The sequence below is a fragment of the Oncorhynchus masou genome, chromosome 31, assembly GCF_036934945.1.
Source record: "Oncorhynchus masou masou isolate Uvic2021 chromosome 31, UVic_Omas_1.1, whole genome shotgun sequence".
Lineage (NCBI taxonomy): Eukaryota > Metazoa > Chordata > Actinopteri > Salmoniformes > Salmonidae > Oncorhynchus > Oncorhynchus masou.
The window spans coordinates 35,005,642-35,031,110 of record NC_088242.1 but is presented as its reverse complement, the minus strand read 5'-3'; the positions used below and the strand labels follow the sequence as shown (position 1 = coordinate 35,031,110).

General features: G+C 42.5%; 1 pseudogene; it reads left to right on the top strand.

Annotated features, from left to right (window-relative positions):
- The first annotated feature begins 724 nt into the window (after window positions 1–724).
- The window catches only part of LOC135523865 (glutamate receptor ionotropic, delta-1-like), a 408,015-nt pseudogene continuing 383,270 nt past the window's right edge, over window positions 725–25,469 (top strand).

Here is a 25,469-nt window from a genome sequence, read left to right as displayed (position 1 = left end):
CTCGACCCACCCGTCTAACCTCTATGTCCAAACTACCTCGCAGGTATCCCATCCCTAGAAGCACATGCACTCGCGCCTTCTCTCCAAGCAGACAGCTTAGTCGAAACAGTCCTCTCCACGCCAGTTCTTTCCGATTCATGCCATTAGTCCATTTCCACGTGTAACTGGGGCGTTTCAACGCGTTAAGTGGTCCCCATAAACCTGTAGGTGTGGACAGGTTTTACGCACACATCCACAGACCCTTCCGCACGCTATATCCTACCTGTGGCATCACCACTGCTACAGGTTATCATGCACCAATCTAGTTATGTCATTCGATAATAGCAATTGATAGTTCTATTATGAGAGTTAACTATACATCGAAACTTATGCGCCCGGTGCGATTACTTACACTGCAATGCAAGTCTGCTTTGCGCGCCATCCATGTGTTTTTAATGTCGGATTTTCTTGGGTTTTTCAGGTTCCCGTCCACGGTAATGTGCGTTCGCTGATAGACCGAGCCTCAGGGGCATGTCTTGATCGCCGTCGCCGTCTCAGGCTTGCTCGGATTCCATCTCTCCCTGTCTTCTCCGGGCAGCTTAGCGTTGTAGATAGAGTCTCTGCAGTCACGTGGGTCGAGAAAATCGAGAGAGAGAGCTATCGAGAGAGCGCGTGGGGGGTGTCCCTCCTCCGCAGTTTGCAGTTTGATATGTCTCAGACTCCGCGAGCGCTGGATAGAGCGAGAGCCGCAGAGCGCGCTGGATTCTCAGCCTTCCTTACCGAAAAGCCGAGTATTTCCCTGCCTTTTCTGCCCAACCGCCACCTCCCTTGCACTTACTTATTCTCCCCCCAGGAAACCCCTTGACGTTTTTCCTCCTTCCTTATAGTTTTGTTTTCGGCTTTTATTCACAGACTGAACAACTGGTTCATGCACTGTTGCTTATTTGGATTTGTCCGACATACGAGGGACGGTGGATGAGCTGCTTTCGCCAAAAACGGAGATGGAATTGCTGAGAATATGCATTTCCTTCTGGATGTTGCAATGCAATTCAGTGGCGAGCGCGGACTCCATCATTCACATCGGTAAGGAGCTTGTGCAGGGGACACGGGGTGCAAACGCGGAGGTGTGATATAAACCCCTCGGTGCTTAGAGTAAAACTGTCCTCTTTTTTTGTTTAAATGTAGGATACATATAGGAAGGCATACGGATGAATGTGTTAGTATAAAGAGCGAGCTACAACTAAATACCTTATAAACAATAATGATATGTAGTTCTGGTGAATAGCGTTGCTCCATCCCGGGAGCTGTGGCAATTTTACAGCATCATTTGAATTCTAATTAAATTGTCAATTTGCGTTGCCTATTATACAATATCTTATGAAAGTCTTTGCAAATGCTTGACTGAAAGTCTCTGGGAAAGTGCACCACCAATGTGTCTTTTCCGCAATCATGAGAATAGACAATATTGTAAATATATTGTAATTCACACCACAAAACCAAAGCAAGATGGAACTAATTTGCTTGGATCAGACGAACTAAACCAACGTGTGTTTTTAGAGGATTGTCCACCCCCTTCTCCCCCCCTCCCCATCTATAAGCATGAACTTTGAATTGAACGTGAGCGAAATGTTAAACGCCTGTGAAGGAAATAAATGACAAAGGGACAAATACTAAACCCGTATGTCCGAATCCAACATTAGAATAGATGTCAGTGTACTCTGTTTGGTGAATTTGGGTGTGTAATATGTCAGATTTGTCAAATGTATTTTATCTGTCTTTAATTTACATTTAAGCTAAAACAATTTATGTTCGCGGCGGGGGAGATGGAGGGGGTCAATACGAATAACTAGAATATTGTATTTCTAAATAATGTCACTGGCATGTGTTTAATGCCATTTGTTGGATCAAAGACAACTAATGCAAACACGCATGTATACATGCAAGCATGCACGTACAAACACACACACACACACACACACACACACACACACACACACACACACACACACACACACACACACACACACACACACACACACAGACCGTAGCAGAAAAACAATCAATTTTTGTATAATTTTACATCGAAACCTTTGCATGTTAAGTATCCAATAGTTCTGCAGCGATCAACAGTTAATATGTTGAAATAAAGCTATCCAGCACGATAACAGCTGAAGCATCTTACATTTGAGACAGTAGTTTAGGCATTTGGGCTGTTGCGGGGGTTTATAATTAAAACATGTAAAGGCTATTGGATGCATTATCATCGGGGGCATTTGCACTTTGTCGGCTTTACCATGATATAAAACATAACTAACAAACCAGGCGTGAAGCAAGTTGGAATCATTCTGATGTAGCCAATAGGACTTGTTGGTTACGTTGCACCTTTGTCACCCCCATCATCATTAATGTCGAAACCAGGGCTTTTATCTGTATTTGGTTATTCTAATGTGTTTAAAACATTAATTCCATGGCCGTCAAGGTTTTGATGTGTTTTGGAAAATGTTGCTCTCTCGGAATCCAATGTGATTTTGTCGGTGTCTTGATAGAAAAGGCTTGGAGTGCAAAGTCATTACCAAGCATTACCCTTGAGTATGCTGCGTAGGCTATATACCAAACATGTTTTAAACAATCAATTATATTTCTGTTTAACTTCATATGAAATTGTCTTAATGAGTGAGGTTGAAGAGTGGTGCACCATTACGTTCGAATACAATGGATTCTCATTTTAAGGCTTGCTTGACGCATGCGGTTCAAATATTCGTTGCTCATAGCCAGTCTGCTGCTACATGCACAACAACTCCGGAGAGCCCTCAAATCAACGGTGGTCTGACTTGGAAACCAAAAGACGGCCCACTTTTGAATGTGAATTCCGGTCGAAACCCTTTCGCGAGGATCTGTCTCGTCCAATCGTTGGTTTTGCCGTCTCTGTGGCATTTGTTTTGCTTGGTTCCTCCTAGGAGTGAATATATTAGATGTTCAATATCTGAATGTTAGGCCTAATGGGTATGGTCCAACTCCTGATATCAAATGGGAAAGACTATTTGTGTGATTGTGCACAAAGTGGGACCAATAGCCTAGAGAATATTACGTTTGCCTCTACCTTATTGCTATACATTTTCATCCTCCTCTCATTTCCTCTCCTTCTGTTATCCTTCTGGCCAAAAGCTGAAGCTGTTCCTTATGCATAGGAGAAATAGGTATGTCCAATGAGTTGGACACCTGACGTGGAATGATTTACGGGGTGATGGGACGATATAGAGGCGCTGGCTATCCAGCCCTGCAATGGAAGGCGAGCTCGAAACACAGGAATCGAATCCATTCTCGCCGACAAAATAGAGGGCAGACGCGCTATTCTGATCCCATGCTAAATAAGATGAACACACCAGTTATACATCAAGGAAGGCTTTTCGCTTGACCACCTGCAAAATACGACACTTTCGACATAAATCGACGCTACTTTATCCAATCTGAACGCTGTTTACAATCATTTACTTCAGACGATTGATAATGTAGCCGATCAACAAACAACTCAAGGAAACTTGAATGGATTTGAAAGGCTAGGCAGTTCTATCATAAAGTCAGCGAGCATATTCTACATTTACATTTTAGTCATTTAGCAGACGCTCTTATCCAGAGTTCTTGTGAAGCCCGGCCCATATCTACAGTAAACTGCAAAGGTAAGGTAACTGGCTATTGGCAGCCAGTTACCTGTAAGTTACTGTTAAAAAAGGGAGGTCTACAATATGTTACCGTAATATATTGTACCTTTTTTTACAGTAACTTACACCGCCAGTAAATTACCATCAAAACAACAGGATTATTTGTTTTACAGTGTAACTGAAGCTGAGGAGTGGGTAGAAGTTGCCCCTAACCACAGATACATGAACAAGAAGCCCCCCCCCCATCTCCCAATGGTAAAATAATGGACAGGGTTTGGATAATCTGGTCCGAGATATGTAGCTAAAGCACATCTTCAATCAGGGCCCAGTTTTTCAAAAGTTATCTGATCGGATTTTGGCAGTTGGATAGGATTAAATGTGTAGAATAGAATGAATATAATGGGCGTCCCCATTAAAGCCAATGATGCCATGTTCTATTCGTTCTATTTTATGCATTTTATCCTATCCAATTGCCGAAATCCGATCAGATAACCTTTGAAAAACTGGGCCCAGTAGCTGAAGCTGAGAGAGTCTATATAGGCCTACAACCTTGCTCTCCATGGTGCTGAAATGAATGTGCATGGGGGAAAATATATGTATTGCGTGTAACCAACCACCATATGCCAGATTGACAGGGAGGGAAAGTGAAAAGTCTTGATCTGGCATCCACCCACTCACTGTAAATCCACTAACCTTTCCTTATAATGCTAATAAGGATCAGTGAAAACCTACATCTTAAGAGAAAATAGTGTCATGTCATCCATTTCTTGACAAATTCTATCCTAAACATTAGGGCCTACTTTTGTAATAGTTGCTCTGAAACTAACCTCTTACCCAGGGTAATTGCCACATAGGTGGAAGTGTCAGGTGAATGAGATTTCTCTGAAACTGAAATGCAACTGCCTGTGTTGGTCTCGGGTGTAATCATTTGTCCAAACAGTTGTAAAACATCCTGTCCTGTTTTGCAATGAAAACGAGAGTTTCTATTGGACACTTTCAGGTAGGTCCCTCCCTGGGAAGGGGAGTACTGGCGGCTGGTAGAGCTTTTTTAGTCGATGCGACATGGTGGCAAATTCAAGATACAATAACCAAGAACAGTTTGCTACTAAAGTGGATGAAGGAGCAGAAAGAGCATGGAGATGTGGACATTTTTGGAAAACGAGGAAGAAGTAATGGAGCTGAGTGTAGAGGGAAGTGGTGTGGTGAGCAAGATTGGCATCATGTACAAAAATAAAATAAAAACATACTCTGGTAGCTCAGAAATGTAACATGACAAGAGTGAGAATGAATTACCTGTAGCGTCAGGTGGGGTGAAGACCGCCGAGAATGAGCCTCTGGAGTGAGAAAAGATCTGTGCCTTCTGGCTGATCCATAAGTGGTGTCAGGTTGGTTGGAGAAGAGGTTGGGGACTGTTGACTCGGTGAAAGTAACTCGAAGTGGAATCGTAATGATTTTTTGCATTTCTTCCATCCACCACACTTCTAGGGACAAGAACTGTGACTTGCTTTGCTCTCCGGAGCTGGACACAGTTGAAAGGAGTGATAACTGGGGAGGCGTTTAGTAAGGATCGGCGTCCCGTCAACAGGACAGTTGTCAATCATGCAGGGCATTATGTCAAGATCACAGATTTTAGAGAAACACCAAATGTCGGTACATATAAGTGTCTTAATGCAGTCTTTATCCTACAAAGTCAAGTTAGGATGTGTCAGTTATCCAGTGAGAGCTTTTGTCCCGAACCCATTATGGTGTTTTAGGTGCCAAGTTTATGGTCATGTTGCAGCAGTGGGCAGGAGGGAGATTCTTAAATGTGAGAAGTGTGCAGGATGGCATGAGACAAATGAATGTGTAGTATCGGTTTTGTGTGTTAATTGTAAGGGTACCCATAGTGCTGGAGATCAGAAGTGTCCGGTGAGAGAAAGGCAGGTTGAGTTTGCCAGGATTTGAGTAGTACAGAAGTTTTTGTATGCTGATGCAGTGAAGTGAATAGTAGAGGAAGATGAGTCCATGGCGAGGGATGCTAGAGATTCCTTGTGTGTAAGCTGAGGCCAATAGAGAGTGATAGGTGCTTCAGTAAGTTTGTTTTCGTAGCGTTCATATTCGTGGTTATCAACTGTACCACATACATTGAACGTAAATCACAGAAATAGATGTTGTGGTGGCAGCTGCAGAGAAGTACTTGGGTGTACGGGATTTTACTGCAGAAGAGTTACAAGTTGTGTTGAACGATAGTGTCCCGTCCTCCCAGGCTGCCAGCCTGGTGTATGATCAGATAGGGCCAAGTAGTGGAATAATGGTGAGGTTTTTAATGGGTGTAGGGTTAGTTGTAATGGTCATTTTTCTTCCTATTTCCCCGTTCTTTTTTCCTTACCTTTTTTTGTGTCACAAAGTATAATGAATTCACAATCCAGAACAGTAGGCGGAAACACAGGGATAGATAAGAGAAATTGATGAATAGGGAAACCGTGACCTGCCTCACAATCCAGTAGAGTAGGTGGTGTTGTATTCACCTTTCAGTTGGTTGCGATCCGCCAATACAAATTTAAAGAAGGTCCCTCCCCGTTCTGTTCTTAAAAAAACAAAACAAAAAAAAAACATTACGAAACATTTTGCAAAAGATTTGGCATAATCAATACACTCCTAGTTTTTGCAATGCATCTCTACACATATTGCAATGTTGACAATTGCATCTTTTCAACAGGTGCCATATTCGAGGAGAACGCAGTGAGGGATGACGAGGTTTTCCAGCTGGCGATCTCAGACCTCAGTCTCAACGACGACATTTTGCAGAGCGAGAAAATCACACACTCCATAAAACTTGTCGAGGCAAACAACCCTTTCCAGGCGGTCCAGGAAGGTAAGGGACACCATTGAATTATTTTTAAAAGCATTTTCCTCCCCCTTTCGCCATATTTGGTTAGTAGACTACTTAGTAGCATAACTATACCTCAAGTGCAGTTTGTAGGCTAGTTATTTTTTAAGAGGAGAAGAGGATAATTTAAAGAGAAACACCTATTCCTCTTTGAAGCTCTTAAGCCTTGATTACATTGCAGGCCCATTTTGGAATACTGACTGTCCAAGCAGCAAGTTACAAGTGACCAAGTCAGATTTGTGTGTTTTCAGAAAGCAGTAATTTGCTGACGTGGCTATGCTAGTTGCCATAGTAACAAAGGGTGTGTGTGCAGTGGTGTAGGCTGATTGGTGGTGGTTCTCTTGTGCTGCCTATTGCTCAGAAGTTATGTAGCAAGCTCAGGTGACAACAATGCCTGCCATGGGAGTTTCCAAGCTACACTGAGTTGGCAAAATAATTTAATTCTGATAAATTCTAAATAAGTCATATTTTAATTACCACAACAATTCCATAAAACATTATAGAATGACAAACCAAATAAATATGTACACTGTGTGTACAAAACATTAGGAACACCCTCCTAATATTGAGTTGCACCACTTTTGCCCTCAGAACAGCCTCTATTCGTCGGGGCATGGACTCGACAAGGTGTCGAAAGCGTTCCACAGGGATGCTGGCCCATGTTGACCCCAATGCTTTCCACAGTTTTGTCAAGTTGGCTGGATGTCCTTCGGGTGGTGGACCATTCTAGATACACACGGGAAACTGTTGAGTGTGAAAAACCCAGCAGCGTTGCAGTTCTTGACACATTCAAACCAGTGCAACTGGCACATACTACCATACCCCGTTAAAAGTCACTTAAATATTTTGTCTTGCCCGTTCGCCCTCTGAATGGCACAAATACACAATCCTTATTTAACTTGTCTCCTCCCCTTCATCTACACTGATTGAAGTGGATTTAACAAGTGAATCAATAATGGATCATAGTGTTCAACTGGATTCACATGGTCAGTCTATGTCATGGATGTTTTGCATGTTATGTTGGCTATGTTGGCTTTTACGCTGAACAGTTTCTCATGTGTATTATGAATGGTCCACAACCCAAAGGACATCCAGCCAACTTGAAACAACTGTGGGAAGCATTGGAGTCAACATGGGCCAGTATCCCCGTGGAACGCTTTTGACACATTATAGAGTCCATGCCCCGATGAATTGAGGAAGGTGTTCCTAATGTTTTGTAGATTTTAGGATGGTCTACATTGTAGAATAATATTGAAGACATCAAAACTATGAAATAACACATATGGAATCATGTTGTAACTAAACAAACAAATCAAAATATATTTTCTATTTCTGATTCTACAAAGTAGCCACCCTTTGCCTTGATGACAGATTTGCACAATCACGAAACAGGAATAAAAATGTTAAAAACATCTGAATAGGCAGACTTTGCAATTGCCTGATTTATTTTATGCATAATCTATAATGATTGGCTATTCAATTGGCTACACCTGTAGGTACAAACTTTGAGGAAATTGTGACGTAATTTATATATTATTTTGGCCCTCCCTCACCTAAAAAGATAGCACTACACCACTGGCCATGAATTTGTTTGTAAACCATTAACAAGCTAGTTAGTTACCACATGTTCTTGTCAAACTGTCAACAGAGTAGCTAGCAAGCAACAAGATTTGCCAAATAACAGCCTAAAACCCACTTGAAAGCAATTAAATCATAGTTGACTATTCAGACACAAGTTGCATGGCCAGGAATCAGATTTTTACCTGATTTCAAACCACTTACAATGGGGGTTTGAAAGTAGCTTGAAATATCCGATTCAACGTGGTTTTTGGCTGTTCAGACTGCAGGTAGAAAGAATTATTAAAATTGAATATGCCCAAAAATTTGATTAGAGTGAACAAGGCTTAAGGCTCCCCAAAATAGTTGAGCAGCAGTATCTTCTGTGGATAGAAAGCTAGGTGGAAGTATTGAGTCGAGCAGGGCTCGACTCCATTTTCCACACATCATTGCTATCCAGTGTGAGGCAGCCTTTAAAGACATGTTGCTTTCAAAACAGGTAGCCTAATTTGCTTGTTTCATAGTGAGTTGTATTGGTGATGATGGTAGATGTTGATCAAGAAATTAGCCTCTGTTTCAGACTGTAACATAACGAAGGGTGTAAAATATATAAGTTGTTTTTCCTCTCTAAAGTAACAATGTTAATGACAGTCTTTTCAAATTTGTTTTTTTTTTGTGTTCAGCCAAGTCTTTTCTTCGAAATGGTCTATCCATGTTTTGACCTGACACTTACAAACTCACAGACTTTGCTAATGAGTTCAGTCACCCCAAAAAGTTGGTCCATGTCGTGTAACATCCATACAACTGCTGCTTAAAGGAGCAGTGCAGTCAAAAACCTCATTTGCCTTTTAAAAAAATATATATATATTTCCACACTAAGGTATAAATAACACTCTGAAATTGTGAAAATTATAACGATGCCCTTTTAGTGTTGTCACGTTCTGACCTTTATTTCCGTTGTTTTGTCATTATTTAGTATGGTCAGGGCGTGAGTTGGGGTGGGCAGTCTATGTTTGTTTTTCTATGATTTGGGGATTTCTATGTTTCGGCCTAGTATGGTTCTCAATCAGAGGCAGGTGTCATTAGTTGTCTCTGATTGAGAATCATACTTAGGTAGTCTGAGTTTCACTGTTTGTTTGTGGGTGTTTGTTTCCGTGTCTGTGTTTTTCACCACACGGTACTGTTTTGGTTTTCGTTCGTGCCACGGTTATTGTTTTTGTATTCAGTTGTTCATGTTGAGTATTTCTTATTAAAAGAACCATGGACACTTACCACGCCACATAATGGTCCTCCGATCCTTCTCGCCTCTCCTCTTCAGAAGAAGAAGAGGAAATCCCTTACAAGTGAGCTTAAAAAATAAAATACAAATAAAATAAAATTCAGCCTGTTCGGGTGTGATGGTGTTTTCAGCCCACAGCAAAAACACCTTCACAATCTGATCTGATTATTCTGACCAATGACCAGTCATTTTTTATTTGCAATATATCCTGCTACTTTGAAGGGGTAAGCGGGGCAGAAGCAGTGGAATTCAAAGTTCAATTGGTCAATTGCTCGTAAACCATGTCGTCATTACTTGCCAGGGGTCCATATACGTTACATACAGCACATTAGAAGCTGTTGATGTTGAATTGAAACGGAAACTCACCAAGTCAGTTTGCCTTTCACGACCTTCCGGAGGAGGTCAATAATAGCAGCCAAGGGCTTGCTGCTCATTATTTGCATAAATCTCTTTCAGCAAAATCTATGTTAACTGCATGTAAGTATATGTGGCCTTTGCACACAAGTACACAAACAATGGCATCTAATACCATTGGAGGCTGCTCGGTAATTGGTCACAGTTGAGTCCCTGGGCTTTTTCAATTAATGACATTGAGGGGCAGAGGAGATCAATACGGCACAGCCAGGGAGTGGCTCGATGACTTCCCACTCATCGCTGACCTTTTCCTCCACGCCAGATAGTCAGCCCTCTGAGACCACCGCTGACAGCTCGGGGTGTGGAGGATTATGGGTAAGGGAGGGATTCACACCTTGTGATGTGTCCTGCTGTCCAGTAACCCCTGCGCTCAGCGCCCGCTCCCCTCTCTCTCAGTGACCAATCGAACCGATAGGCTCCCAGGGGGCCGTGCGGCTGCTAATATGATTCTCTTCCTGTGGTGAGGGAGGGAGAGAGAGAGAGAGAGAGAGAGAGAGAGATCTGGCTGACTTAGAACAGAACACCGTTGCTTTGTGGCATTTTACATTTGAGAGTGACGTGATTTGGTAGAATCTTGTAGGGGTGAAGAACCAATGCAAGTGAAAATACTGGAGGCACGTACAGTATTTGTGTTTTTATGTCCAGTAACATGATTGGTGGAATTTTGTAGGAGTGAATAACCAATACCAAGTGGAGATATTGGAGGCACATATTGGCCTGTGTTGTTGATGGTGAGTGTTGTGTAGTGTTTTATTCTGAATGTGGGTGTCCATATTGTGTTGCTTGAGGACAAGGAAAGCATGCATTACCATAGCTCTTGCTTCGGTTGCTCACGGATACAGAATAACTCACAACACCAACGAAGAAGGCATTTCATAAGAGAGCAAATAAACGTGACACACACACACGCACACATTTGCACACACACACATTTGTAGTAAAGTTGATTTAGCTTGTTTGAAAACGCATCACGTACAAGACAAAGCATTAGTGTTTCTTATGACAGTGGGAGCTCATTAATAATGGAGATTGTGCGTTTAGGGAGTCGTTTTTCATCCTTGGAACAAGCAATTATTTTACAGTAAGCCTTTGATTTGATTCTATATAAAACTATTGTTCTCAAACATCAAGAACCATGTCTGAAAGTTTCTGTCAAATTACCTTTTTCATTAGCTATAAAATGCTTCAGCATGGTCCGTGGGGTGACGCACAATTGGCCTAGTGTCATCCAGGTTAGGGAGGGTTCGGCCGGTAGGGTTATCCTTGTCTGTGGCAGGCCAGGGTAACCAGGTAACCAGGGCACACACTAACCAGGTCGACAGGTGCACAGTGTTTCCTCTGACACATTGGTGCAGCTGAATTCCGGGTTGGATGCACGCTGTGTTAAGAAGCAGTGTGGCTTGGTTGGGTTGTGTTTTGAAGGACGCACGACCTTCGTCTCTCCCGAGCCCGTACGGGAGTTGTAGCGATTGGATACCACGAAATTGGGGGTAAAATAAAATATATATCTAATACATCTAATATTTAGATATTTCTTAATTCTGTTCTTTTACTTTTAGATTTTACTTTTAGATTTGTGTGTATAGTTGTGAAGATACTTAGATATTTTTTGATACTACTGCACTGTAGGAGCTAGAAACCTAAGCATTTCGCTACACCCGCAATAACATCAGCTAAATACGTGTATGTGACCAATAAGATTTGATTAGACTTTTTGATTTGAACTTTTTCTTCTCACTGTACAAATTCTTAAATGGCTTTTTAAAAGTCAAGCAAATTAGGCTAATTACCGTTCTTTATCATGACCAGCAGCTCCGTTACCGCTGCATTAGTGTTAAAAAAAAACATCATTTTAAAACAAATCAACGTTTTTTGTCTCCCTCATTGTCAGAGGAGCAGCATTCTCTGGTTGAATTCCATGATTACCGCATCAATATTGATCTCACTAGAAAACTAAACAGAAAACCTTTTCTCTTCAGGCTTTAAGTGCACCATTGTGCTGACGGTGAAAAGCGTTTAATTGATGTGACCTTTTTTAGTGGCCATGCAGATAAGATGAGTGTTTATTGAGAACATTCCTCTGTTTCCTGGTGGTGACATAGTCTGCTGGAGTGCAATGGATGAGTACAATGCAATGGAAAAGAATGGTAAGACTAGAGCACAGAAGACTCAAGCCCACTCTTATGTTCCATGTGAAGGTAGAGACTCACACACCTTTGATGTGCCGTCACCCCTGTGCAACTTCTCAAATAGGACCAGAGATGGTGTGACACCAGGCACCCAGAGTGATGAGATTGATCTCCTTCTCTTCTCCTCCCGCCCTCTCCCTCGCTCTCTCTTCTGTGGTGATTCTACAGAGAGCTCTGAGAATCACTCATACCCAGCTGGCAGCCAGCTCCAACCCTGAGCCTGCTTCAGTCAGTGCTGGCCTGAAAGACACCATTTTATGACAGGGGAAACAATTGGGCAGAATTAATCATGTTGCCGCCCTGACTTATTCTCCCAGACTGGTGCAATTTAGAAAGAAGATGCATAGCTGGAGCGTGGATAAACATCCAAAAGTGCAAGCCCAGTTTTATCTCCACAAGATAAACAGCCGTGGTTGTCTCTGCAGCATCACCCATTAGCTGTGTGCCGCGCTTTAAAACGAATCAGTCCTGGATAATTAATTTGCGGACTTTTCCGGACTCATATCCCGGCATCTGATGCAAACACTGATTTAAAATATTCTGGCTGCCTGGCAAGCAGCTCGGGCTCAGAGTAGTGGAGGCCTGCGCTTTGAGGATGGTTGTGTGTGTGTTTCTGTGTTGCTTAAGAAAAAGGCAACTTCAGGACACCTGGGAATCAAATGAGGGGGAGCTCCGGTGTGAGGAATGGCTCCCACTACGCGGACAAATGACCATCCTCTGTCCCACGAATGTGCCTGGCAATGGCACGCTTTGTTTATTCACTTAACTCGTCTCTCTGACTCGCTCCCTCAGTCTCTCTTTTTCTGTACTGATCTGCTTACATGATAGGCACCCACTGACTGCATGTCTATTGGATCCTGCCGACTACGCCATTATATAGCACATGCTGTCAACCGTTGGCAATCTCTCATGTTTTAGTACAGCAGAGATGATCTGATATTTGCCATTCAGTGCTATTGCACTTCCTGTTAAGGAGTTGAGTCAGGCTCGTAGGAGTAACTTGCCACTTCTCATGCGAGGATGGTCAAGTGTATTAAGCAGGGAAGAGGCGGCTTCCCAAAAATACTCTAAAATTAGAAAATGGAACTGAGCCAATTTATCTTGAGTTTTTTTTCCCTTTCAGCTCCATGGAGCTAGTAGTGGTGGAGGTTGAGCTCTTTGGTGTGTGGAGCTGTCATACTGGCGACCACACAGCCCTGCGTTGTCCCTGGGTGTTTGTTCTGAGTGAGGCAGTGACCGCGGAGGGACCGTGGGAGGAGATGGTTTTTGAAGCACAGAAGGGTTAAGGTCGGCCTGGAGTCGGGAGCAACATTGATTTAGGAGCCAGGGGAGGCTGTGGACCTGGCCATGGGCCACCACTCTCCGAGAGGGAAAATGCCTCTTATTGAGTGCACTTCACCAAGGCACCCTCGCTGCTCTGCTCTACTCTTAGCCACTGAGTAGAGCAGAGAGTGGAAATGTCAAGGTGACTGTAGAGGATAACTGGAGCTCACTCTTGCCAGGGTGCCTATGTTACATGGATACAGAGTAGGCCATGTTAGGAAAGTATCTCAGCACTTAAGGTAGTCGATCTGATTCTTCAGGGGAGAATTTGCAGTGTTATTATTGTTTCCTTCCAGCGAGCACAAATATCCTCGCAGTATATCCAAATCAATTTAACAGAGATACATTACCACCACTCAATAGTAGCGCCTATAACCCCCCCCCCACTGTAATTGGACAAGTGGAGTCAGAGCAGCCTTTTTTACTGTCCTGCCTTATTCTCACAGATTCCATAATTAAGCCCTCCAAATCGACCCTCGTTAATTCAACACCTAAAACAAGACTCTCAATAACATGTTTTATTCGATATTTCTAGTGGCTGTGGAACATAACTACTATCCTGCCACCAGCAATGAAAGGGAACAGGGAAGCAGCGCTAACTGTCGGATAGAAGCAGTGAGGGATGATTGATGGGTCAGGTAGTATAATATATATGTGTTACGGTAGCTCTCGCTGGGTCGTTTTAACCACTGGAGACTAGTGGCATGCTAATCAGACGACTGTATTTAAATCAACTGCTGTAGATGGTAATGTCCATCATAGCTGGTAAGGAGAATGGCAAAAGTCACTGTTACATTAAAAGAAAAATCACACTTACCCATGTAAACACGCCTGTGTAAAGTACCCATATTTGTCCTTCATTACTCGTAACTGATCAAGTGGGTGCACTGTTAAGATCTTAAGCCATACCATAGATTAGCCTGCCACCTAATACTGGGACATAAATATACTCTATGCCTTGCATTTCTATGTATGAATATGGAATCTAAGAGCTTACAGCACTGCCAAAAGCCCAGGGCTTGCGTTAATGGGCCCACCCCACCCTAACGTACCTCCTAACGTACGCCCGTTCAAAGAAGATATTGAAATATTGATAGTTCATTTGACCGAGACGCGCACGCTGTCAGATAAAGCATCCGAACAAGCAAAACAGTGCCTCTCTGTCTCAGTATGTGTAGCCCGTGTATCTGAAGATGTCTGGAATTAAAGAGCATGGGATGACATTCCCTTTTTTGCCAAACCGCATCAGATACATGAGGCTGCATATTGTAAGACAGAAGGCCGCTGTTTCAGTGGGTTGGATGCTATTTTGGACGACCATGAAAAGGTAACCTACTTTTTGAAGTGATTTTGTTTTACAATCAGATGAAAACATCATGACTGGTTGTGTTCATGCCACTTTTAAAGGTAGGCAAATACATTTTTACAGTTCAATTACCTTTCATTAACCAAAATTAATGAAAAAAAATGTAAAGTCCTTCCCAACTCCGTCCTTGACGTTTCCCAAATAACTCTAAAATACACACTGTCGTTGTTAGATTCTTCATATCACAAACATAATTGATGTAACAGTCAGTTTTAGGAAGGCATGTCATTTTTATATAGTTTTCCTTGTTGCCCCTCCCCTCGACCGTCGGGCCTGCTGCTCCTCCTTCTCTCAATAGTTGAAAATGCCGTGCCCAGTTGAAAATCACCCTGATATTTGCCTTGAAAAGGAAAGTAACGTAACGCAGGAGCTTGGTGGCATCTTAATTGGGGAGAACGGGCTCGTGGTAATGGCTGGAGCAGAATTAGTGGAATGGAATGAAATACGTCAAACACATGGAAACCATGTGTTTGAAATCATTCCATTTGTACCGTTCCAGCCATTATTATGGTCCGTCCTCCCCTCAGCAGCCTCCACTGGAACCTAAACTATACCAAAACTAATTTCACACAATGCCTATAATAAGAGATTATATAAATGAAGTAGGCTAAAGTATGATGGGGGAGAATGGATGAATTGATGAGCGAGGGGAAGCGAACAATGCGTAATTATGTCACCAATTGTGAATGAAGAAAAGGGCAGGCCATTCTATTGTATTGATATATTCTAATCTCAATCTACTCTGGCCTATTTGGGGTACACAGTGAGAGCGTGCGTCATTTACCATGGCAAGAAGACCCAATGAATGTAAACGACTCCGATGGAGGAGATGAAATGAATCATGATGACATCCCTGAGTATTCTTCTGATTCTTCAATTGTCCAGATTGAATTTGTAAATCAATCTGGAGTGCCAGTGTGCGCTCAGAGTGCACTCCAAGCACCACAAATTCATAACATATTGCAACAATTGGAGTCGTAGCATATCAAACAAATTGGCAAATTCGTATGATATCATACAAATTGCAATGTTTTTAACATACTGTACCACGCAAAATGGATGACATAGTACACAATAGGAGATTGTAGTACACAATAAACTGGGACCACTTTTGGCTCGTGAGCACCACTTTCAAAACTACTGGATGAAATTATACCGAAGTTCGAGAGCGTGTCTTTAAGCAGGATCATTTTCCGGATCCAAGCCCCACATAAATCTGCCAAATTTGGCCTGGCAGTTTAAGTGGCTAATGAGTTTCAAAGAGTTTCCAAGGTTGCAGTGATTTCATTCTGGCTCGTTTTCAAAGGGAGAAAGAGCATTCTGGCAAATGCCATTACAATCTCTGATCTCTGCAATCCATCTCAGTACAGATCACAGATACATTCTGGGGCTTTAAACTCTACCTAATGGAAATGTTTTCTGGCTCTTTTATGATATTATTTTCCCTATCTCTATTGGGTTCTGGTTCGTTTGACTCGCAGTGATAAAGAGATTTGGATTGAGAGGAAAGATATCCTGTCTCTTACTGTAGATGTAGTTATAGCCGAACTAACTAAGGCCTAGAGTTTATCCTGGTCATGTCACACGGTAAATAAAAACTCCTGGTCTTAGTTATTAGTGACTGTCTTTGGCAGCTTTCCCTCTGCAGGGCCATGGAGGGAGAACAGCAGCAGCACCCTCCATGGTGATGTACTGGAACGCCACGCTCTGCAATCGCATCCCTCATTTGACATGTCAGAAATTTTGCTCAGTCAAATACACCTCGCTGCTGCATTACAATATTCAATCAGAGTGAGTCACCGTTGTGCCTTCGAGAGAACCGTGTACTACCGAGGGAGAGGATAGAAAGAGCGGCAGAGAGAGACACACGAAGAGAGAAAGAAACAAACAGAGATGCAATGACCTGTAATTATCTCAAGACGCCATTTGCATTGTTAAGAGAGAACGTGAACAAACCTTGGGGAAAAAACTGTTTCACAACAACAAGTTGGAGTGATTACGGCACAGGAAATATCATCTGAAAATGACTACTGTTTAGCAGGCAAATGCCTCAAATTAGCAAGTACATGGCTCAACTATTAAACTGTGCAATTAAGGCGAGATTGTCTCATTACATCAGAGGGTAGCTATTACGGCTGTCTCCCATGCCTCTTATTGAGCCATGAGAGAATTGTCGCACTTACACTACCACCGCACTTCACACGCCTACCGACCTACCAACCTACCTACCACAGGAGGTTGGTGGTACCTTAAATGGGGAGGACGGGCTCGCGGTAATGACTGGAGTGGAATGACTGGAATGGTATCAAACACATGGTTTCTATGGGTTTGAAGCTATTCCATTAGCGCCATTCCAGCCATTATTATGATCCGTCCTCCCCTCAGCAGTATCCGCTGCTACCTACCTACCTACCTACCTACCTACCTACCTACCTACCTACCTACCTACCTACCTACCTACCTACCTACCTAACCCATTACAAGAAAATACATCAATTATGAAGATGAAGGGAGTGACTGAAAGCTTAGCCCGTGTAACTCTCATCAAGTATCTATAGCACTGTACGCAGGGTGGATGTTAGTAGGGTGAGTCCATAGGATCACCCACTGACTGATATAATGCCAATTTCCCCTCACTGCCTCTGGGGGGACTATTCATACTGCCAAGGTGGCTTGTTTGAAAGGTATTCAAATATAGCCGACCTCTCCAGGAAATAACCTATATTGATGGAGTATTATACTGTGTACCTCAGAGGCTTAAAGACGGACTTTGATGGTGGTATGATAAATTAAAGAAAAGAAAATGATTGGTCGCGAACAAATATACAATATATGCAAAAGTATGTGGACACCACCTTCAAACGAGCGGATTCCGCTATTTCAGCCACACCCGTTGCTGGCAGGTGTATAAAGTCGAGCACAGAACCATGCATTCTCCATAGACAAACATTGGCAGTAGAATGACTTTCAACGTGGCACCATCATAAGATGCCACCTTTCCAACAAGTCAGTTCGTAAAACCTCTGCCCTGCTAGAGCTGCTCCGTCAACTGCCCCGCAGTGCTGTTATTTTGAATTGATAACGTCTAGGAGCAAAAATGGCTCAGTCGCGAAGTGGTAGGCCAGACAAGCGAGTGCTGCAGCTGGAAGCGCGTAGAATACGTCTGCAACACTCACTACCGAGTTCCAAACCGCATCTAGCAACGTCAGCACAAGAACTGTTCGTCGAGAGCTAATGAAATAGGTTTTCACGGGAGAGTAGCCGCACACAAGCCTAAGATCACCACGCACAATGCCAAGCGTCTGCTGTGGTGGTGTTAAGCTCACTGCCGTTGGACTCTGGAGCAGTAGAAACGCGTTCTCTACAGCAGGCTTGGGCAACTCCAGTCCTCGGGGGCCTGATTGGAGTCACACAATTCTCCATCCCCAGCAAACACTGCTGATTTAAACTAATTGCACTTTTAATGCATCATGACTAGTTGATTATTGGAGTCAGCCGTATTAGCTGGGGTTGCGGCAAAAGTGTGACACCAATCAGGCCCCCGAAGACGGGAGTTGCCCAAGCCTGCACTAGAGTGATGAATCACAACAGACAAATTCTGGGTTTGGCGGATGCCTGGAGAACTCTACCGGCCCCAATGCCTAGTGCCAACTGTAACGTTTGGTGGAGGAGGAATAATGGTTGGGTGCTGTTTTTCATGGTTCGGGTTAGGCCCCTTACTTCCAGTGACGGGAAATCTTAATGCTACAGCATACAATGATGATTCTGTGCTTTCAACTTTGTGACAACAGTTTGTGGAAGGACCTTTCCTGTTTCAGCATGACAATGCCCCCCTACACAGGTCCATACAGAAATGGTTTGTCGAGATCGGTGTGGAAGAACTTGACTGACCTGCACATAGCCCTGATTCAACCCCACCAAACACCTTTTGGATGAATTGGAACGCTGACTGCGACCCGGGCCTAATCGCCCAACATCAGTGCCCGACATCACTAACGCTCTTGTGGCTGAATGGAAGCAAGTCACCGCAGCAATGTTCCAACATCTAGTGGAAAGCCTCCCCAGAAGAGTGGAGACTGTTGTCGCAGCAAAGGGGGGGACCAAGTCCATATTAATGCCCATGATTTTGGAATGAGATGTTCAACGTGCAGGTGCCCACATACTTTTGGTTATGTCGTGTATTTAGCAGATGTTATTGCGGGTGTGGCGAAATGCTTGTGATATGATCAGCATTGCAGGAAGCTTTCTCCTCCTTCCTGTTGTGCCAGCCGTTGGGTATTTGCAGAATGTACAGTAGGCAATAACATTCTGTATCTATATAGTGCTTTCAATTATGCATTGTATGTGCAGAGGCTAATTCATTTGTGAGGTGAAATCAAGGAAATGAACTTAATGAGCAGGGACATTAATATGTGATATGTAAGAAACTTGTTGAACAGTGGGAACCCAGTCTGAACACAGTACTACCAATGCCCCACGTAGCAGGAGGAGATAGAATCTGTAAGATCACCAGACTCCAATAGCGCTTTTCATGTCCGTTATTTGTTCATTTGTCTGTGATTCTCTTAGCTTGGCATGGGCAGTGCTGGTAGCAAAGCTAGCGTGGTTAAAGCTCGACTGCACACAGGTTGCGGCGGGGGGGGGGGGGGGGGGGGGGTCAGAGCAGGGAATTGTACCGCTTGATAGTTTAACTCTTGGGGACTGGCGAAGGTTGTAAAAAATGTGGTGGCTCTCTGAAGATATCCCCAGAAATTTGCTTAGACAGCTGGACAGTGTTGGGATAGCCAAGTGAAAACCTGTGGTGACATTGGTGTCAATGCTGTATTATCTATGTTGTTGCTTACCTCTGGTGAAAAAGCCAAAAGAGCAGAATATGCTTGCATTGTAATATAAACCTTTAAACCGACAAATTACTAAACATCTTCATGAATAAGTCAACAGGACAAGGTAGGACCTGAGGACTCATTGTCTGAGAGTAGGCGGGTGACCTGGGGAAAGAGAGAATGGAGTGTAGAAGGAGGAAGACTGATTCTAGGCAACACATCATGCAAAAATAAATGTACGTCCCAAATGTAGGGCGCTATATAGGGATAGGGTGCCATTTGGCATTTAACTGATTAATGTCCAGACATAGCCTTATAACTGCTCAAATCCCCAATAAAGATGGAAGAGAACTCCCCTTTCACTCTATTAAACTTCCTTCTGTCCTGCTCGGATGCAGTTTGAAGAACGCGGTTAAAGAACAGAAATAACACAGATACAATAAAGAGGCGTAAGAAAACAGTATGCCTTCCACTTAAGTCATCTTCTGAAGTCCGTTGTGGTTGGTTTCTTGTGCTCTAATGAGTTGCCATTATCGGTTTCTTTACAGGTCACAGCCACAGGATTTGCTCTCATTGTTCTTTGAAAGTGTGAGTTGAATCACGACCTTATACGGTAATGCCTATATAATGCTTATATGGCAATAACTCCTAAATTGTGCTGCTCTTGCAAGAGTCAAATGATATCAAAGATCAATTTTCATATCATGAAAATGAACCTTGAATGGGAGATTTTGTTCCAATTTTTCATATCAAGAAGATGAATCTTGAATGGGAAGTTTTGTTCCCATTTACCCTTAGAACGCTAAGGCAAATATTTATACACAAAAAGTAAGTGGAATGATGCACCCTGGTCTCACTAATTCTTATTATTCATGTACAGCATAATTAATTCTGATGTATATCCACAAACTCCAATACAACCCTTCTCGCTCTACACACACACACACACTCCGGTTGCTTTATTCCGGGTCTATGGGCGGTTGACATGGCAACGGTTCCTGCTGTGATGGATCCGTGTGGTTTCCACCTGTTGCGTCAATTCTGCTCAGCGTGTTTTTCAATCTGTGTGTTTTAGACTGGCAGGGCTTGAGCGAGGGAGTGAGGGAGGAAGAGAGAGATGCTATAATGGTGTGTCGAAGAGTGGAATGAAGCAGAGTTTGTAAAGGTTGTTTACGTCAGAAGCAGCTGGTTTTGAGTTTATTTTTACAGGGACTGTGCACATTAATCAACATTTCAGTAAAAGTGACAGTTTTTAGCCAGCCAGCTAATTTTCAACCGCAGTCCCTGGGCAGGTTATTAAAAACAATTCTAATAGCAATACAGACAAACAACGAGCAGTGAGCAGCTGTAGGAGGACGGGCTCATTGTATTGGCTGGAATGGAATAAATGGAACTGTATCAATCACCTCAAACATATGGAAACCACATGTTTTGACTCCATTCTATGAATTCCACTCCAGCCATTACAATGAGCCCGTCCTCCCATAGCTCGTCCCACCAGCCGCCACTGGTATACATTAAGCAGGGGAGTATAGGAAAGAGGATGTTATTGTTGAGGTTATGAGGAGGCACTTAATGGATTGTCAGTCAGTGGATTATTTGACTTTCCCAGTCTGAGTCAGACACCTGAGATTATGATGAACTCATTGTTAAGTAATTGAATACAAAACTAATAACAACTTATTGCAGATACCCCTGCTGTGCAGCCCCCATAGAAGAACACTCATTATATTCAAATAGCCTAGAATGGCAGCCATTAAGAGGGGGCATGTCTGCCTTTGTAAATCCATTGAGCTTAACTATAACACCTTTTGTTTTTCACAAATGTACAGAGGTGTGGAATTAATACCTCAATCTGTTCAATTGCATTTGGGCTATAATCTTGTTGTTGCCATGAAGAAGGTAGGATTTATTTCACCTCGATCAGTGAAGGAGAAATTCAAGTTGTTTTTAAAGACAAAATAAATGGGCAGTATTAGATGATAACCGAAGAGGTTTCAAGGCTCCCTGACTGTCTTTTTTGGGGAAAGTGAAATTGATCACCCCCGTTGGACCGAACCCATTTCCCCTCTCGCCTAATGTTTCATTGTGACCACTATTTGATTATATTTATTTCACCTCGAAACATTGACCCCCCCCCCCAATCAGGAAGTTATTTTATTGTCCAGCGGTAGTCTGGGACTATTACAGCCTCCCAGTCTCTTTAGATCCAAAATGGAGCCTCGGTGCCCAGTTATTATCTCTTATAATGCAAAGAGAAGTGAAACAATCAGGCAGATAACAAGCAACTGAGTGACCATTTCATTCCTTTGTCTTAAGTAGAGAAAGCTTCTTCCTTCAGACTTAGTCTCTAATTAGCAAGGCTGTTGTACTGTACTTCTACGAGGAGTGTTGCCACACTTTATAGTGGGCTCAAATATGGCTGGTGGGACTTGAAAGCGTTGTAATGAGCATTTTTTATGATCCTAATACATCCCACTGTCCACAAGTCCTGTCCTTGATTGCATCCCCCACACTCTTAGAGAAAAGGGGTCCAAAAGGGTTCTTCGGCTGTTCCCATAGGATAACCCTTTTTGGTTCCATGTAGAATCCTTTTAAGTTCGGTTCTACATGAAATCAAAAAGAGTTCTACCTGAACTAATAATGGTTCTTTAAAGGGTTATCCTATGGGGACAGCCAAAGAACCCTTTTAGGTTCTAGATAGCATATTTTGTTTTCTAAGAGTGTAGTGCCAACGAAGCGCTCAAGGTCCTCAATTCTGTATTGGGCCGCTAATGAAATTAGTTGTTGAGGGTGATATCCAGTGTTTCACTATAATATAATAATATTTGCCATTTAGCAGATACTTTTAACAGTTTTTCCCTTATTAATTTAGCAGTGGTGGCCCATTGCTGCTAAATTGTTGCAATCGCTGCAAAAAATAGGATATAATCTTTTACAACATATATACAGTGCCTTGCAAAAGTATTCAGACCTCTTGGATTTCTTCAAATTTTATTGTGGGATAACAATTGATTTAGTTGCCATTTTTTTGTCAACAACCTACACAAAATACTCTAATGTGAAAGTGTAAACATCATTTTTGTTTTGATTAATACTTTTTTTATAACTAAAATATAGTTGCAGCTCCCAGAGTCAACACATTTAGAAACACCTTTGTGTTTATATGAGCTTTGCACACCTGGATTGTGCGTTATTTGCCCATTTATTTATTTTTAAAATTCTTCTAGCTCTGTCAAGATGTTGGGAATCATGGCTAAACAGCCATTTTCAAGTCTTGCCATAGATTTTCAAGCAGATTTTAAGTAAAAAACAAAAAACATTCACTAGGTCACTCTCTTCATGGTAAACAACTCCAGTGTAGATTTGGCCTTGTGTTGCAGGTTAATTGTCCTGCTGAAGGGTGAATTCCTCTCACAGTCTCTGGTGTTAAGCAGACTCAAGCACGTTTTTCCTATATGATTTTGCCTGTGCTTAGCTCCACCCCATTTCTTTTTATCCTGAACACTCCCCAGTATTTGCCAATGTCAAGCATACCCATAACATGATGCAGCCACCACTATGCTTGAAAATAAGGAGGCAGTTACTCAGTGATGTGTTGCGTTGGATTTGCCCCAAACATAAAGCTTTGCATTTAGGTCAAAAAGTGTATTATTATTAGTTATTTTTGCAGTGGCATACACTATACATATTTGTATTCTGTATATTTGTATTCTTCTTTTCACTCTGTCATTTAGGTAATTCATTGTTGAGTCATTACAATGTTGTTCATTCATCCTCAGTTTTCTCCCATCAGATCCATTGAACTCTGTAGCTGTTTTAAAATCACCACTGGCCTCATGGTAACGTCCCTGAGCAGTTTCATTCCTGTCCTGCAGCTCTGTTCAGGGGGATGATTGTATCTTTTGATGTGTCTGTGTGGTTTAATACATCATCATAATTATTAACTTGACCATGCTTAAAGAGATATTCAATGTCTGATTTGTTAATTGTTACCCATCTACATTCTTCATGAGTCTTTCACAAAGCGCCTTGGCCTTTGTAGTTGAATCTGTGCTTGAAATTCAATACTTGACCCTGGGACCTTACAGATGTTGTATGTATAGGGTACAGAGGAAGGGTTAATCATTAAAAAATCACGTCCAATCGTTATTATTTCACACAGTGAGCCCATGTAACATATTTTGCAATTCGTTAAGCCACATTTTACTCTTGATCTAATTTTGGCTTGCTTACAAAAAGGGTCGGAATACTTATGCAACGACTATACTTTAGTTATGATTTTTTTTAAATAAAATAAATAAAAATTCTTCCACTTTGACATTCGGGAAGTTTGTGTAGATATTTGAATCCTACTGTAGCACAATAAAATATGAAGAAATCCAAGAGGTCTGAATACTTTTGCAAGGCACGGAATATATTTTTGCCCAGACGCGCTTGTAAGTGGATAGCGTTGGCTCAATGACTGGAAGTCTATGGGAACAGCATGTCCTTGCCACCACTGCTGAAAAAAAAATCCTAGGGGAAACACTGCTTTTATACACGGTGACTTACAAGTCATGCGTGCATACAATAGAGTCCTCTATTGTGTAACATTCCAGATTCCAGAGATCGTCGATCCAATGGCCGTCACAACTCTGCAGAAGCTGCATGAGTACTACAGTAGGAACTTAGCGTAGTGCAAGCAAATGAAATAGGTGGTCATGATGCTGTGGCAGAGGGTGACAGAAGGTCAGAGAATGAGAAAAGCCAGGTAAGGCCTCTTGTCTCCCATCTAGCCATCAGGATTAACCCCGATACACTATGACAACATGGACGCTGTGACTAGGACATATTATACACAGCCAAAGGCATTTGGTTGTAAGGTCGTTAGAAGCACCCATCTCTCTCTCGCTCTCTCTCCCTCTCTCTCACACTTATCTATACTGAAGTTATTGAACTTTAAAATGCCTCAAAAGCATCCTCCACATAACTTGCATCCACTCACAGTGGGTTATGGGGTTAGATTTCATCCTTTCCTCACATTCAAGAAACTTTGATGTGCCACATTTCATGCATGCCTTTCTCATGCCCCCCCCCCCCCCACACACACACACACACACACACACCCCAGCAGTACGCACTGTGTGGGATGCAACGTGTGCTTTTCAACCAGAAGACCCGTGACAGCTCAGAGACACGCTGATCTTGCCTGCAATCTCGTCAGCTGTGATGCTTTTGAAGTTTTCCAATGCACTGTTTTTAGCGAAAGAACACTTCAAAACCACACTGAACAGAACTGTTGTGATCCCTAACCAACACGAGTAAAGAGAGCTCTGCTAGGAAGTAATTGGCTTGCTAACAAACTGTGTGGCACTTCCAAAGTTAGATGTTTTATTTTTTTTTGTCTGTGGTGTGAATGCGGCTGGCACAACTTTAAATTATAGGAGTAATCCTGAGATTGATTGGGAGTAATCAGTGGTTTTGGAAGAGTTTGGTCGGTTGCTCCATTGGAATGGCAAATTATCTAATTTACTGCCAATTATCTTCCCAGCGGGACCCTGATTTCCCAATGATCCGAAAAGCTGGAATAATCAAAGAGACAGGGGTATGCCTCGTTCAGCACAATGGCAGGCGGGAGGAAGGGAAGCGCTCTCCCTCTCCCCCTGGAGATGGGATGCCAGAGAAGCAGAAGGAGGTGGAAAGGGGGGAGACTGAGGGGAGAGGTGGTGTTTTTGTTTTCTAAATGTGAATTGCTATTCAAATCAAATGGTATTTGTCACATGCGCCGAATGCAACAGGTATGTTGACCTTACCGTGAAATGCTTACTTACCAACATTGCAGAGTAATACAAACATTTGCTAAATAAACTAAAGTAAAAACATGTTTTATTATTAACACAATAAAATAACAATAACAAGGCTATACACCGGGGATACAGAGTCAATGTGCGCGGGTACAGGTTAGTCGAGGTAATCGCCTAGAATAGATTTTGATTTTATTTATTAGTATCTCCATTAGCCGACTCCAA